The sequence below is a fragment of the Tachyglossus aculeatus genome, chromosome 27 (genome assembly GCF_015852505.1).
Source record: "Tachyglossus aculeatus isolate mTacAcu1 chromosome 27, mTacAcu1.pri, whole genome shotgun sequence".
In the NCBI taxonomy this organism is placed as follows: Eukaryota; Metazoa; Chordata; class Mammalia; order Monotremata; family Tachyglossidae; genus Tachyglossus; species Tachyglossus aculeatus.
In genome coordinates this window covers 3,479,250-3,497,185 of record NC_052092.1, presented here as the reverse complement: position 1 = coordinate 3,497,185, position 17,936 = coordinate 3,479,250, and the positions used below count along the sequence as shown (strand labels likewise).

Below are 17,936 nucleotides of genomic sequence, written 5' to 3'. Positions count from 1 at the left end.
AGCGGGGGTTTGCTGGAGGCTGCATCCTCCACTTTGAAGGCCAGTGTTATTAAGAGAGCAGGCAGAGGAGGAGGACAGTGTGTTGATTGTTTGGGGCTGGGAAACTCTCCCCCATTCTGTTGTGGCCTCTTTTTCGAGGGGAAGGTACCAAGTGCTGTGATCTCACTGTGAGAATGAACAAGACCTTTAGGATGCCCCCGCCCACCGAATCGGTGGACTGGAGCCTGTCGCTGGTGGGTTCACTCAATGAAAGAGCTTGGAAGTTCCACACAACTGCGGTTTCTCGCTTACAATTTACTTGTTTTTCAACCCTAGGAGAACGTCCGTGGTGACAACCGGCTTGGATAAATAATGGGCTGACATCATAATGATAACAATAACTGCGGTATTTGTTAAGCACTTGCTGTGTGCCAGGCACTGTACTAAGCACTGGGGTAGATCCAAGCAAATCGGGTTGGACACAGTCCCTGTCCCACAAGGGGTTCACAGTCCTAATCCCCATTTTACAGATGAGGGAACTGAGGCACAGAGACATCAAGCGACTTGCCCAAGGTCACCCAGCAGACAAGTGACAGGTCCTTTTGGCTCCCAGGCCTGGGCTCTATCCACTAGGCTACGCATATGGCGAGGACTCCTACAAACCTCAATCCAGGTAACGTTTCCCTTCCATTTTGCAAAGTCCCTCTCTCTCGTAAAAGGAAACCCGAGAGACAAAGGCCCTGTGAGCAGGGCGTGGCGGTGCTCGGAACGAATGGGTGAGCTAGGGTGGTGACTCGTTTGGCCTTCAATCTATGGCTTCCACTTGGTCCACCTAACCAGGCGACAGACCTGCCCGGGAAGAGTCGGACGGGAAGCAGATCGCGGATCCTGACGTGAAGACGGCCCGGCAACAAGATGAGTCTCCAGGCCAAAAGCAGAGGCTTCTGGTAAATAGTCTGAGGCTACTGAAAGTCAAAGGGGTCTGTCCAACTTGTTCTAGTTCATAGCAGAACGAATTGACACAAAAGGCAGGAGGAGGGAAGCAATTATTGACCAATTCACTCCGCTTATAACCCTCCCTGTCTTGAGGCGATTATTGAAACCAATGGGATATGTACCCGGCAGCGCCTTTTTCTGTTTTCAAAGAGCAGGCTTGGGTTGCCCCATATGAGGTCCACACAGATTCATTAAACATCTCCCACCTGCTGCCTTCTCAGGGTTCTTGTTATGGTATTTACTGAGCTCTTATTGTGTCATTTGCAGAGCACGGGAGAATATTCATTCATTCAATCATATTTATTGGGCAGTTGTTGTCTGCAGAGCACTGTACTAAGCGTTTGGGCAATGTAATGACAGAAGGGAAGATCTCAGTCTATGTCTCTCAAGAAGCCTTCCCCCAGAGAGGCATTCTGCCGATCCTTGATCCTGAAGGGGCAGAGATTTTGTACTTCCCTTACCGCTTAGAACCTAGTAAGCGCAAAACAAATACCATAACGCTAAGTCCTTCCAGAGTAGAGATCGGACTCATTCAGTTGATGAGTTTTCATGAGAAGCTTTCCTGCTTTGGGGGTTTCTGAATAGTTGCTCCAGGGATGGGAACAAAAGAAAAAAAAAAGGGCTTTTTAAATATGGTATTTGTTAAGCATTCACCATGTGCCAGACACTGTACTAAGAACTGGGATAGATACAAGATAATCAGGTTGGAAACAGTGCCTGTCCCACATGAGGCTCATAGTCTTAATCCCCTCAATTCTCTACCCCTGCTCTCATGTGCTGTGAGCTTCATGTGGGACTGGGATGGTGTCGGAGCTGGTGGTCATCAATCCACCTCAGTGCTTAGTTCAGGGCTTGGCACATAATCCTTAGTAAATGCCACAATTATACCCCCTAGACTGGAAGCTTGTTGTGGGCAGAGCGCGTGTCTACCAACTCTGCTACAGTGTTCTCTCCCAAGTGCTTAGTTCAGTGTTCTGCACACGGTAAAAGCTCAATAAATACCACTGATTGATCAATGAATTATTATAACTGGTGCCTCAATTACTTCCTTTTTCTTTCTCTCTTTCTTTTCTTTTATCTCTTCTTCTATCTCTCTCTCTCTCTCTCTTCTCTCTCTCTCTCTTTTATCTCGCCCCCCCCCCCCACCTTTTTTTGGTCTTTAGATGCCAAATTTGAACACCCTCAGTTTTCAAAAAAAACCAACCTACTCCTATGGGCTGAAAGGGAACATAAAAACAAGAATGAAAAAAAACAATCTCGCTCTTCCTTCATGGGGGAAAAATGCTAAAGGCCGATGTTGCTGACAAGAGGCCCTCTTTAAAAGGGGGGTCTTGAGAGAAGGTCATCAAATCTCTCCCCCTCCAGAACAGGTCTCTGAGTCGGCTGGTGAGCAAAGCATTGTGGCCCCTGGTTCTGTGTACAAAGCTTTCCTAAGGAATTGGGCCTGTCACCGAAGAAAAATCATCAGTTGCCCCTGAGGGAGAAACTTGTGGACCAAAATATCATCTGCTGATAGTTCCACAGAGGCTGAAAGATCTTGTATCTACCCTGGCCCTTAGTATTTGACACACAGTAAGTGCCTGGCAAATACCATGGAAAAAAAAATTATTCCCAGCCTCCCTCGCTCCAGCATGGCTGGGGACCATGTCTCCCGCTTGGTCCCTTGGTGTGAAGAATGCCAAAAAGGAATACAGTCTGGGAGCAAGAGTAATAACAGTGGCATTTCTTAGGCACTTACTATGTGTCCAGGATTGTATTAAGCACTGGGGCACATACAAGATAAGCAGGTTCCACATGGGGCTCACAAGCTAAGTAGGAGGGAGAACAGGTATTGAATCCCCATTTTACAGATGAGGGAACTGAGGCTCAGAGAAGTGAAGTGGCTTGCCCAATATCTGACAGCAGGCACATGATTAGAGCCCAGGTCCCTTGACTTTCAAGCCCGTGTTCCTTCCACCAGGCCAAGATTCTTCACACAGCAGCAGAGTAATAACCGTGGGATCGAATCTGGTCTAATGTCGGTTTCCCCCTGTAGACTGGAAGCCCTTTGAGGGCAGAGACCGCGTCTACCAACTCTGTGGTCTTTTACCTTCTCAAGCTTTCAGTCCAGGGTTCGGCACACAGTAAGTGCTCAATAAACACCACTGATGGATTGATCTATTAAGACTTTCCAAGTGCCAGATACTGTGGAGAGCAGTAGGGTAGATGGCTATACGATCAAATCAAAACACAGAACTATGCTGGGCTCACAGCCTAATGGGAAGGAGAACGGTTCTTTACTCATTTCATTCATTCACTTATTTAACTGCATTTACTGTGCAGCTGCCTGTTTGCAGAGAGTACAAAACAACAATTAACAGACACATTTCCTGCCCATAATGAGCTTACAGTCTTGGGGGTGGGGGAGACAGGCCTAGAGAAGTGACTCACCCAGCAGACGGGTGGCAGAATCGGGATTCGAACTCAGGTCTCCAGACTCCCAGGCCAGTGGACTTCCTCCTAGGCTACACTGCTCGTCAGGAGCCTCTGTGAGCATTTATTCATTCAATCGTATTTATTGAACACTTACTCTGCACAAAGCACTGTACTATGTGCTTGGAAGGTACAATTGAGCAATAAAGAGAGAGAATCCCTGCCCATACGGGGCTTACAGTCTAAAAAGGGGGATGAGAGAGAGAGAGAGAGAGAGAGAGAGAGAGAGAGAGAGAGAGAGTGAGTGGCGGGGGTGTGTGTTTGTGTGTGTGAAACGTGGCTTCTACACACATTTAGGCTGATGGTTCATTACGGAGAGAAAAGAGCCTACCGCCAAATCCATCTCCAGCCAGCCCTGAGGCCTGCAGAGGGCTGAATGGAACGAAACAAATGGGAACTCTCGTGCACCCTCCTGTTTGGCTTTTTTCCCTGAAAGTCACGTGAACAAGTTGATCGTTCACATCAGTATTGCTGAGAACAAAATGTCTGGATCGTAGTGCTGTCAGAGCTAGGCCGAGAAATTCCTTCCAAGTCTCATTGTTACCAATGGATACTTCGAATGAGAACATACTTTCAAAAAAACCCCCCAAAATATCCCCCAGAGTAATAAAAAATGATGATACAACACACTCCATTCGTCTCAGAACTGAAAGGTACCAAAGAGAGGGCAGCCACAGCCTAAATATCCCACATAGCAGATGTCTGAGACATGCCAGAAATACGAGAGGCTGGAAAAAATCTGTTTTACCTAGAACAAAGCCTCTGTAACCACCTCAGCTAACCACGGGATGAAAGAGCCGCCCCGTGACTGACCGAGACCGCAGGGCCGGGCCAGAGGACGGGATGGGAAACCACCTGAATTACCCGATATGCAGTTCGCCCGATGACGCGCTAAATGCCCTGAGAGGATCCGGTCCTAGAGAGTCATGCTGCTGCCAGGACGGGAAGAAGGAACTCAGGACCGACCCCTCTGCTGGCCTTATCACGGGACGGGATTCAAAAAGACGATCCCAGGCCCCGTCCCTCGGCTTGGGGCAACGAAACCCACCGGAGCTGGAGAGGAGGCACCTCAGGCCCGCCTCCAGCCAGTTGGTGAGGCCAAGAGAATGTCTCGGACGAAGAGTAAACGCCCAGACCTTTCGAATAAAGACGTACGTGGATCTAGCCAAGGCGATGGGACCGGAGCATTCGTGCGCGTTCGAAAGGGCGGGTGCGGAGAGGCTCGGGTCGGTTTGCATATGGAATGAGATCACCGACAAAACGTTTCAGGAGACAAACGGGACACAGATACTCCAGCTGGGAAAGTCGGTGGAGACCAAAGCTACGGAGCTTCGATTCAAACGCTTCCCGACATGGATGATGCCCCGATTTCCATTGCCCTCATTACAATCAATCAATCAATGGTATTTATTGAGTGCTTACTGTTTGGGAGAGTACAATACAACAGAGTTGGTGGATACGTTCCCTGTCCACAAGGAGCTTACAGCCTCTGGCGGGAGACAGACAATAAAATACATTATGGATACAGGAAATAGCAGAGTGTAAGGATATTAGCCTTACATACCTAGGATATTAGGGGTATCAGAGAAACAGCGTGGTTTAATGGACAGAGCATGGGCCTGGAAGTGAGAAGGACCTGGGTTCTAATCCCAGCTCTGCCACTTGTTTGCTATGTGACCTTGGGCAAGTCACTTGACTTCTCTGTGCCTCAGTTACCTCACCTGGAAAATAGGGATTAAGAGTATGAGCCCCATGTGGGACAGGGACAATGTCCAACCTGATTCGACTGTATCTACCCCAGTGCTTAGAAGAGGGTTTGACACACAGTAAACTCTTAACATTTTGCATCATCATTATTATTTTCTATTGTTATCAAAGTGCTTAAGGGATTTACGGACGTTGATGGACTTCACTCAGCCTCTCAGATGACCTTCAGCTTGGGGAAAATGAGTATTTGCAATGGGCACATAGACCAGAAGCTCCTTGAAGGCAGTGATTGTGCATCCTGCTTCTCTTGTCCCCTACCAAGCACTCAGTACAGTATGACACTCAGCAGGTGCTCAATAAATAGTCCTGATGTAACTGAAGGTACCACTCACACCCTGTGCTTCAGGCCCCAAACCACTGTCCCAATAATCCTGATACAAGAGGATGAAGGGGTCCTTGTTAAGTGCTTATTATGTGCCAAGCAGTGTGATAAGTGCTGGGGGAGATGCCAGATCAGACACAGTCCCTGTCCCACAAGGGGCTCACAATCTAAGAGAGAGGAAGAACAGGTGTTTTATTCCCATTTTACGGAAAAAGAGGCTGAGTCCCAGGGTGGTTAAATAACTTAGATTTTGGTTAGAGGCAGTCACTCAAGCAATCTTACTTATTAAGTGCTTACTGTGTACAGAGCACTGTACTAAGCGCTTGGGATAGTGCAATACAACAATATAATTGATGCATTCCCGGCCCACAACCAGCTCACAGTGTAGAAGTCTAAAGTCTAGTTTACAGTCTGGCGCTCTCCCTTAGTATCTGCCTTTCCAAAGAGTCCTTCAGGGTAGCATTTTTTTTTTTAATGGTAGTTGCTAAGCACTTATTTGTGAGCCAGGCACTATTCTGAGAGCTGGGGGTGAACAAGAAAATTGGGTTGGACACAGTCCATGTCCCACACAGTCTTAATCCGCATTTTACAGAAGAAGTAAATGAAGCACAGAGAAACTGAGTGAGGCAAGGGGAAGTCGAGTTCGTTTAAGAGAGAAAACTTTGCACCACTGAGTTAAACGCGGGTGAGAAAATGCTGCCAAGTGGAAGAGAACCCACCTTCTTTCACCTTTTTTTTATGGTATTTGTTATTGTTCTAAGCACTGGGGTGTAGATACAAAGTAATCAAGTTGGATTAGATGTCCCCAGTCTTAATCCCCATTTTACAGATGAGGGAACGGAGGCCCAGAGAAGTGAGGTGACTTGCCCAAGGTCACACAGCAGACAAGTGTCATTTTCAGGATTCTAAACTATAGCAACCTGCCTGGGATCCTGCCTGGAGAAGAACCGAGAAATTCTGGATGTCAGACAGCGGTGGCTTTAGTTCAGAAATCCCTTTCAAAAGGGACCTGATAAGTAGACTTCATAGTTCATCACCTCGTTAATGAAAGTCACTGCTTTATAAATTCAGAACACATGAACCCTCGGCTGCTTTGACTGTTTCAAAATGCATGCAACTGTTCTCTACATATTTCACAGAAAAGCGTCTCTCTTGAAGGACCTCAGCGCTTAGAACAGTGCTTTGCACATAGTAAGTGCTTAAAATGCCATCATCATCATCATCATCATCACCAGCAAGCACGGTTTGATTGGCCAGCACTGAGAAGTCCTCGCCACCAAATACGAGGTTGATGACACGTAATCTTGGGACACTCAAATCCACAAAAAGTCCAAATCTCTGCTCCTCTAACTGCGATACCTGACTGCTCTTGGTGTTTCTAGATTTTGTTTTTTATCTTTGCTATATTTGTATTTTTATTATCTCATTTATCCTGAAGTGCACGACATCAGCCCGCTCACTTTCTCTGCTTTAGATTCTTGCCACTAACTATATTGTAAATAGAGGCAGCACAGTCTAATGGAAAGAGCATGGGCCTGCGGGTCGGAGACCTGGGATCTAACCCCGGCTCTGCCCCTTGTCTGCTGTGTGACCCTGGGCAAGTCATTTCACTTTCTCTGTGCCTCAGTTGCCTCATCTGTCAAATGGGGATTAAAACTGTGAGCCCCATGTGGGACAAGGACTTTGACCCAACTTGATTAGTTGTATCTACCCAAGTGCTGAGTACAGAGTCTGGCACATAGTAAGCGCTTAACAAATACCACTAAAGAAAAAAAAAAGAAACATGGTTCTTCATCCCAGCTCCGCCACCTGCCTGCTGTGTCATCTTGGGCAAGTCCCTTTACTTCTCCGGACCTCTGTTTTCTCATCTGTAAAATGGGATTCATTATTGGTTCTCCCTCCTTCTTAGGCTGTGAATCCCACATGGGACAGGGACTGTGTCTGCTCTGATTATCTTGTATCTCCGCCGACAGAGCTTGATACAGAGCAAGAGCTTAACAAATGCCAGGATTATGGTTGTGATGCTAAATGACAAACGTCTTCGCGACATAACACGGCGGCCACCTTTGGTTAGGCTACCTTGAGTACCGGCTGATCCAGTGACAGCCATCTTTCGATCGATCGATCAACAGTATTTATTGAGCTTACTGTGTGCACAGCAATTGTAGTATAGAGAGAGGACCATCTAATAAGAAAACAGACCCAGTCCCTGCCCACAGTGAGCTTACGGTCAAGAGGGCCTAAAGCCACTCTCCCCTCCGGGTCCTTTTGTCCCATATGCTGTCCACTGCACGATCTCCAGAGAACTGATGCAAGGAAGCACGAGCAGAAAGGAAATGCCAAGAGGGACTCCCTCGGCTACTTCACTTCGCAGGCCGGGCTCAGCCCTCTGCCCCCAAGGCCGGTTCGGAACCGTTCCTGGGCATCGGACATGGACTCAGATGGAGACTCCGGTCTCATGCAGGAGACCTCTGGGGCTAATGGCAGGAGGTTTCTGTGGTTGGATCTGGGCGTGGGGGAAGGGAGTTAATGGGAAGAGGTGGGAGCTACCGGAGAAAATACCCTCGGTCGCCCATAAATCAGCAGACACATGACTTTGAATCCTCAAGTCGGGCGAGATTAGGGCCGAGGTAGTGGCGGCCGTAGCTGTTTCTGCATTCGGGCATATTAACGGGAAGGCTGAAGCTGTCGGGTATCCCCCATTCTGCCTCCCTCGATAACCACCCTTTCCCCCTGCCGGCCCCGAAGCCTACTTCCTGACGTCAGCTCTGTCATCGTCCAACTAATATATCACCGCAGCTGTAAAACGGACCCTTCCTCTGCCCTGCTTCCAAATCAAACAGTCAGAGAAACAAGTCTGGAAAAATGGGCCGGAAAATATCTCCCTTCCTTCCCAAGCTCCCTCGCTCCAGATGAACATGAGAAAAAACAGCTTGGATGGTTTGGGATCATGAAGAAGGATCCTGGGGCGGCTGCAATTCAGTGTCTACCTTCCCCATTAGAATGTAAGCTCCTTGAGGGCAGGCATTGTGTCTCCTAACTTCTCTCTCTCCCTCTCTCTCTCTTTTTAAGGTATTTGTTAAGTGCTTACTATGAGCCAGATACTATACTAAGCACTGGGGCAGACATAAGCTAATTAGATTGAACACAGTTCTGGTCCCACAATCAATCAACGGTATTCATTGAGCACTGAATTAAGTGCTTGGGAGAGTACAATACAACAGAATTAACAGACCCATTCCTGAAAAGCGAATAGGCCATGCTGGTTTCCCGTGTGTTCTGGGAAACAATCCTGTGAACCACGATTCACTTCGCTTAATGTGAAGAGACAGTAATTCCTTATTAACTTCAACCCTACTCACTCACCCTCCAGCCAGAATTTGTTCCTTCCCCTCCCACCCCCAAGCGTGTGTACGCACACAAACACACACACACACATGAGATTTCATTAAAATCATTTGACATGTCAGAATTCAATTACCAACAACTTGAGACTCTTGCTGGAAGAAAAAAAAAATTGAAGCCAGATGCATCGATGAAGTCAATTTTAAGAAAAGAAACCGAGTTCTAATGCACAGACGGGATTTGGTTACACACCAACTATTTTTTACTGTGAGGAAATGCTTTGTGTTCGCCTTTAAAGATGTTTTTCTCTTCTATCCTGCCCCTTATCCTGGCCAACAAATCCCTCCAAGTCAGAGAACTGTATGACCTCAACCACTAAAACCTGAAGTCAAAACCATGAGCCATGCAGTTCATTAAGAAATGTAAAATCTCATTCCATAATTTTTTCAGAGTGTTGGGGAGCTAGACTCCACATAGGTGGGACGAATCCTTATCTCCAGTTGGCAAGCGCGAACCGGCAGGGCGTGTCCCATTTAATAATAATAATTATAATAACAGTGATAACAACAACTATGGTATTACTATGTGCCAAGCATTATACTAAGCACTGGAATAGATATAATCAGGTTGAACACAGTCTCTGTCCACATGGGGCTTGTTGGTTAAGTAGGAGTATGTAAGACTGAATCCCCATTTTACAGATGAGGACACTTGAGGCCCAGAGAAGTGCACCCGAGGTCACACGGCAGACAAGAAGCTGGGATTAGAACTCAGGTCCTCTGACTCCCTGGGTCTGTGCTCTTTCCACTAGGTCACGGTGCATCTCAAGTGGAGTAGTGACTTTTCAACTCTCACCCGAAGGACCCACCCATAGAAGCATAACGCGTTGAGAATTTCTCTACTGAGACAGAATGGATGTCTGTCCATATGCCCAGCGCTGTACTGAGCGCTTGGGGAAATGCCAGTTAATCAGGTTGGACACAGCCCCTGTCTCCCATGGGGCTCACAGACTGAACAGGAGGGAGAAAAGATACCTTAATCCCCATTTTACAGCTGAGGAAACTGAAGCGCAGAGAAGTGAAGTGATTTACAGAAGAACCCAAGCCCCAGTTGCCTAATGGGTTGGACACAGTAGGAGGGAGTATTTATTTGTTTGTTATGTTATTTGTTTGGCGCTTACACTGTTCTAAATGCTGGGTTGGATACAAATTAATCAGATTTGATACAGTCCCTGTCCCACATGGGGCTCACAGCCTTAATCCCCATTTTCCAGGTGAGGTAACCAAGGCTCAGAAAGGTGAAGCAACTTGCCCATGGTCACCCAGCAGACAAGCGGCGGAGCCCGGATTAGAACCCAGGTCCTCTGGGTCCCCCATGCTCTATCCATTAGCCCACACTGCCTCTCAAAGTGAAATGCAAATCTGTCCCTGTCTGAGCATCCGATAACTTGAAGCAGCCCGAGTGGCGTTTCTCCTGGACTGTATTGCTATTGTTTCTCACTGAGGCCTTTCCCTGAGCGCCCCACATTCCCCGGAGAGGGTTCTGGGAGAGGTCTAGCAGCCTGTCAACGGCCCCATTAATCTCTCTGACAGTTCCTAGCCGAGGTTGGGAAAGCAGATCCTTATCTTGGCTACAAACTGAAGCAGCATGGCCTAGTGGACAGAGCCAGGGCTGGGGAGGCTGAAGGATCTGGGTTCTAATCCAGGCTCCTCCACTTCTCTGTGTTGTGTGACCCTGGGCAAGTCACTTCGCTTCTCCGTAGCTCACTTCCCTCACCTGTAAAATGGGGATTAAGCCTGTGAGGCCTTTGTGGGACACGGACTGTGTCCAAATTGATTAGCTTGACTCTACCCAAGTGCTTAATGGAGTGCCTGGTAATAATAAGCGCTTAAATACCATTAAAAAAAAAAGTGTATAATATGTGCCATGTCCTGTTCTCTACAGTACACCACAAGTATAGTGCGTGGCCCGTAGAAAGTGCTTACCAAATGCTACAATTATCATCATCATCATCATCATTATTATTAGACAACGGTTTGCACAGACTGGATCAGGACACATCTCCAGGGAAGGACACAGAGCTCAACATTTACCGCCTCATTATTCCGGAGACTGTGAGCTCACTGTGGGCAGGGACTCTGCTGTACTGTGCTCTCCCAAGTGCTTAGTAGAGTCCTCTACATACAGTAAGTGCTCAATAAATACAATCAATTGATTGATAATCAGTCACAGCCCAGTTTCCAAGTGGGGGGCAAACGTCTGACACGGCTCGAGATGTTGGCTAGGATAACTGTGGTGGATTCAGGTCATTTTTCTTCTCGGGCCCAGAATGATTTATCAAGTGCCTAGTACTCTGCTGTACTTCCCCAGCGCTTAGTACAGAGCTCTGCACATAGTAAGCGCTCAATAAATACAATTGAATGAATGAATGAATGAATGAACTAAGGGAAGAGATGGAGGAAAATTAATTGGATGCCGCCCTGCCCTCAAAGAGCCCATAGTCTAAGTGAGCTTAGAGACCTAGATATGGCGGCAGAATAATTTGTTAAACATGAAAATAAGTACAGCCCTGGTGAGAAGTGCTGAGCAGCGTGGCCCAGTGGAAAGAGCCCGGGCTCAGGAGTTTGAGGACCTGGGTTCTAATCCCAACTCCGCCACCTGCCTGCTGAGTGACCTTGGGCAAGTCAAATCACTTCTCTGTGCCTCAGTTTCCTCCTTGGAAAAATGGGGATTAAATATCTGTTTTTCCTTCCTATTCAGACTGGGAGTCCCGTGTGGGAGAAGGTCTGTGTCGACTTGATTACTGTGTGTCTACTCCAGTGCTTAGTACTGGGAAGCAGCATAGCTTAGTGGACAGCGCACAGGCCCAGGAGTCAGGAGGACCTGGGTTCTTATCCTGGCTCCGTCACTTGTCTGCGGAATGGGGCAAATCATTTAACTTCTCTGTGCCTCAGTTTCCTCATCTGTAAAATGGGGATAAAGATGGTGAGTCCCTTTTGGGACAGGGACTGTGTCCATCCCAGAAGCAGCGTGGCTCAGTGAGAAGAGTGGCTTGGGAGTCAGAGGTTGTGGGTTCTAATCCCTTCTCCGCCACTTATCAGCTGTGTGACTTTGGGCGAGTCACTTAACTTCTCTGTGCCTCAGTTACTTCATCTGTAAAATGGGGATTAAAAGTGTGAGCCCCAAATGGGACAACCTGACTATCTTGTACTCCCCCCCCCAGCACTCAGAATAGTGCTTGGCACATAGTAAGCACTTAACAAATGCCATCAACATTATTATTATTATTATCCCGATTAGCTTGATCTATCCCAGCATTCATTCATTCATGCATTCAATCGTACATATTGAGCACTTACTGTGTGCAAAGCACTGTAGTAAGCAACTGGGAGAGTACAATATAACAATAAACAGACATTTCCTGCCCATAATGAGTTTAATACAGTGCCTGGAGCATAGTAAAAGTTTAACATATATAGTTATTGTTATTATTAATATTATATAATAATACTAGTAGTACAGTGTTTGGGACATAGTAAGTCCTTAGCAATACCACAATTATTAGGGTTATTAGCCCATGAACCCCCCCCCATCTGAAATCTACAAAGGCAGCCCCCCGCCCCCCGCCCCCTCCGTGCCGAGGTAGGCTATGGACTCAGTGGCCCTGGAGTCCCAAGACAGCCCAGAACTGGCAGCCACTATTCATTCATTCATCCACTCAGTTGTATTCATTGAGCACTTACTGTGTGCAAAGCATTGTACTAAGCACTGCACTAGAATGCTAAATCCGGCCACAGACCCAAAGAGTTTGGCCGGAGAGCTCAACCTTACCCTGCCAGCCAGGCTTCCAAAATCACGTCGCCTTGGTGCTTTCTTCTATTCAGTACACTACTTCTCTGTCCATCACTTAAACCATGAGCCCCACGTGGGACAGGAAGACAGCGCCTAGTACAGTGCTCAGCACACAGTAAGCACTTAACCAATACCACAATTATCATTATTATTCATTCAATGTATTTATTGAGCCATTACTGTGTGCAGACCACTCTGCTAAACGCTTGGGAAAGTACAAAACAACAAAAAATATTATTAGTTGGCAGACTCTTTCCCTGCCCATAACAACCTAATGGCCTAGAGGGGTTCCCCTTTTCCCCTTCAAGCCCAGGGGCGCACCACTGATTGAAGCCCCCCGTGTCTCTCGTGCAATGTGGCTGCTTCTTTCCAGCGATGACAGGAAATGGATGTAACAGAACACCGTCGACTCAGAAAGCCTCCAGAGTTTAATGAATTTCTCAGAGCGACTGAACTTCCCAACTCTTTGCCTCGGCTCAGTCTCGCTGATGATAACGAATGTTTTTAGGAAGCCGTGTTCATGTCATCTGGGTCACGTACAAATGACATGGTCTTCCGGGCACGTGGGGTTCACCGGGCCTCCCCACGGAGCACACCAGAAATATTGGCCTGGCCTGTTGTCTTATTATATTTGGTGGGCATTATCTCTTTGGGTTTTTTTTCCTATGGCATTTGTTAGGCGCTTATTATGTGCCAAGCATTGTACTAAGTCCTGGGGTAGATTCAAGCTGATCAGTTTGGGCCCAGTCTTGGTCCCACACAGGACTCCCAATCTCAATCTCCATTTTACAGATGAGGTAACGCAGGTACGCAGCAGTGACGTGACTTGCCCAAGGCCATACAGAGGACATGTGGTGGAGTCGGGATTAGAACCCAGGTCCTTCTGACTCTCAGGCCTGGGATCTACCCATTAGGCCACGCTTATCATTAATTACAAGAATAATAATACACGTGGTATTTGCTGAGCGCTTACTACATGCCAAGCACTACGCTAAGCACTCAGGTAGAGACAAGACAATCGGATTGGTTTCAGACCCCATTCTACATAGGGCTCACAGTCTAAAATGGAGGAAGAACAGGTATTTAATCCCCAATATTCAGGGGAGGAAACTGAGTAATCACTAGACTTTACGATCCTGGAAGACAGGGATTGTATCTTCTAACTCTACTGTACTCTCCCAGGTATTTAGTCCAGTGCTCAGCCCCCAGTCAGTGCTCATTAAGTACCAATGAATAATTAGCTGAGGCACAGAGAAGTTTAAGTGACTTGCCCAAGGTCACAAAGCGGGCCAGTGATGGGACTAGAATTAAAACTCAGGTCTCCAGGGAGGCCTCGGGAACCTCGAGTCACAGGAAAAAGCAAAATCCTGATAAAAACATGACTGGTCAATTATATATCGTGACAAAACACAGGTCTTCTCTTCCCATTTGTAGATTTCTAAATGCATGAAGGATATAAAGCAGAACTTCTTGAATGCTGAAGGACTCACACACCACAACAGGTTATTGAGGGGGAATGAGGGATAAGAATCAATCCAATCAATCAGTGGTATTTACTGAGCACTTGCTCTATGCAGAGCACTGTACTAAGTTCTTGGGAGAGTCCAATAATAATAATACTAGTGACATTTATTAAGCGCTTACTACGTGCAAAGCACTGTTCTATGCGCTGGGGAGGTTACAAGGTGATCGGGTTGTCCCACATGGGGCTCGCAGTCTTAATCCCCATTTTACAGATGAGGTAGCTGAGGCCCAGAGAAGTGAAGTGACTTGTCCAGAGTCACACAGTTGACAACTGGCGGAGCCGGGATTTGAACCCACGACCTCTCACTCCAAAGCCCGGGCTCTTTCCACTGAGCCACGCTGCTTCTCAAAAGAGAAGCAATACAAATACAATACAGTACAAAGAGCTGGTAGAAATGCTCCCTGCTTACACAGAGCTTACAGTCTAAAGAGCGCTTAAGCGCTTGATAAATATCACTGAATAGAGAAGCGAGGCCAGAACTTATGTTAGACTGGAAAAGGTGCAGAGGATTCATTCATTCATTCAATCGTATTTATTGAGCGCTTACTGTGTGCAGAGCACTGTACTAAGCGCTTGGGAAGTACAAGTTGGCAACATATAGATACGGTCCCTACCCAACAGCGGGCTCACAGTCTAGAAGGGGGAGACAGACAACAAAACATATTAACAAAATAAAGTAAATATGTACAAATAAAATAAATAGAGTAATAAATACATACAAACATATATCCATATATCCAGGTGCTGTGGCTGGATATATTTGGGATCCAAATCAAGCCAGTTTGGGTTCCTCAAATCTTCAGGAAATAAAGCCCCCCCAGCCACGCTTAAGGCAGTGCTGTGGCCGGATATATTTGGGATCCAAATCAAGCCAGTTTGGGTTCCTCAAATCTTCAGGAAATAAAGCACCCCAGCCACGCTTAAGGCAGTGTGGCCCAGTGGGCAGAGCCCAAGCCTAGGAGTCACAGAAGGACCTGTGTTCTAATTCCAGCTCAGCCACTTGTCTGCTGTGCGACCTAGGGCAAATCACTTCACTTCTCTGTGCCTCAGTTCCCTCATCTGTAAAATGGGGATTAAGACTGTGAGCCCTATTGTGCAACAGGGACTGTGCCCAACCCTGTTATCCTGTACCTATCCCAGCACCCAGAACAGTGCCTGGAACATAATTAGCGCTTAACAAATACTATTAAAAAAAGCTCTTCTAAACCGGGAAGGTGACGACCATTGCCAGGCAAGAAATTACTTAGAAATACACACAGCCGCTGGTTTTGTTTTTTGTTTTTTTTTCCCGCCAGGAAGACGGAAAAGGGCGACAGTGATAAAAGACATCAACACGGGATCGACTGAGTGAAAACCCAGACGCTGAATCGGAAGAGCCATAAGGGCGCCCCGAGATGTATCCGTGTGACTTTGTCCTGAGAAAACCAAGGCATCCCGTTTCAGAGCAAGGAAAGACTAAACCCTCTCTACTTGCCTTTAGGCTGCTCCTATCCAAACAATGTGGAGTTCAAATCAGGGCACCCATTCCAAAAGATGAGCTGTGGACATATTGGAGGGAGGACAGAGAAGAGGAACAAAGAAAAAAAAATATATGGGTTGGAGAGAGGATTTATGAGGTAAGATTAAAAGATCTAAATTGGTATGGCTCCACCATATGGAAATTAAACCGGAGGTCAAATGAGAGAGGTCTCCAGGTACCTCGGGATGCCGGGAGAGGAGAGCAAACTTTTCAAAATGGCAGTTGGAAGGATGAAGACCGACAATCTGCTAGGTGACGTGTAAATCGTGGCTTCACAGACCCTCAGTCCAGGTTGGTGACCGTAAGCCGAGAAAACAAAGGGAGGGGAGCCTATGATCTGCTCCAGAGCACCAGCGAGAGCAGGACTTTGTAGTTTGTGGCTAAGTTTCTACCTCCTAAACCAATAGGGATTAGAATGAGGAAAAGCCTGTGGAAAAAATAGGCCCCATAGGTATCCATTCCACAGTCAGGGGGGAAGGGCCTCCCCCGGCCCCAGCTTTCTGAGCTGGTCAGGCTCAACCACAGGCCTCCGACGAGCCCTGAGAGTTTCCTTTCAGATCGGAAAAGAAGTAAAATGGTGGTGTTGGTGGGCACGTTCCCGGCCCACAAAGAGCTTACAATCTAGAGGGGGAGATCTAAGTTAAAGTCAATTATGGACAGGGCTTATGTGAGGTTCGTGGGGCTGAGGGTGGAGTGAAGAAAGGGGGTAGAGTCAGGGGCAGGGGTGAGGCAAAAGGGACACGGAATAGGGGAAATGAGGGCTTAGTTGGTTCCTCAACTAAGGCCCCTCAAAAGAGATGCAATTTGAATAAGGTGAAGACTGGGGAGATTTCTTTAGTTTTCGGTATTACCGGAGCCCTTAAAAAGAAAGGAATAATAATAATAATAATAATAATAATAATAATAATAATAATAATAATAGCATTTCTTACACACTTACTATGTGCAAAGCACTGTTCTAAGCACTGGGGAGGTTACAAGGTGATCAGGTTGTTCCACAGGGGGCTTACAGCCTTCACCCCCATTTTACAGATGAGGGAACTGAGGCCCAGAGAAGTGAAGTGACTTGCCCAGAGTCACATAGCTGACAATCGGCGGAGCCGGGATTTGAACCCATGACCTCTGACTCCAGAGCCCGGGCTCTTTCCAGTAAGCCACACTACACCGGCTTTCAAGGTGTATGCGATCCAAAGGGGACGACAGCTAGAAATGATGCAGAGGTCACAGTGAGAAAGGCTAGATATGGAAATTAGAAACAAGTGGATAAATGACACGTAAGCAGATAAACTCAACGGTGCTGAGGTGGGAAGCAGACGAGAGCAAAGACTTTGAGGGACTTGTCGCCGTTGAAGGATTCCAGCAAGACTGAAAGAGAGGGATTGTCTTTGGAGCTGTCATAAATGAGGAGATTCATCGCGGGTATACAACGTGAGAGCCGCAGGGTTTTCTGAAGAAAAGACTGGCTGATTGCCTAGTACAGTATGTGTTCAATAAATATGATTGAATGAATATTAATGCCTGTCTCTCCCTCTGGACTGTACGATCATTTATGGGCAGGGAACGTGTCTACTAATTCTGTTCTGTTGGACTCTTCCAAGTGCTTAGTACATTGCTCTGCACATAGGAAGTGCTCAATAAATACCATTGATTAACTGATTGACTGATGATATAGTTTCAACTCCAACTCAAATCTTGGGGCTGAAATGATAAATAATAATAATAAGTAATAATGGTATTTTTTAGGTGCTTACTATGTGCGGAGCACTGTTCTAAGCATGGAGGGGATACAAGGTGATCAGGCTGTCCCACGGGGGGGCTCACAGTCTTAATCCCCATTTTACAGATGAGGTAACTGAGGCCCAGAGAGGTTGAATGACTTGCCCAAAGTCACACAGCTGACAAGTGGCAGAGCCGGGATTTGAACTCATGACCTCTGACACCCAAGCCTGGGCTCTTTCCACTGAGCCATGCTGCTTCTCTGTGATCTTCATCAAAGAGGCCTTCCTGAACTAAACTCTCATTTCACCTATTATCTCCCCATTCTGTGACACCCTTCCAATGAATTTTCATCCTTGATCCACTCTACCCTCAACCCCACAACACTTTGTCCACATTTGTAATTTATTTTAACATCTGTCCCTGCCTCTAGACTGTAAGCT

The 17,936-nt window shown here is 46.9% G+C and overlaps 1 protein-coding gene across 7 annotated transcripts in view; it reads right to left on the bottom strand.

Annotated features, from left to right (window-relative positions):
* Positions 1–17,936, bottom strand: part of ERC1 (ELKS/RAB6-interacting/CAST family member 1) — a 276,795-nt gene that overhangs the window by 129,108 nt on the left and 129,751 nt on the right. The window lies entirely within an intron of this gene.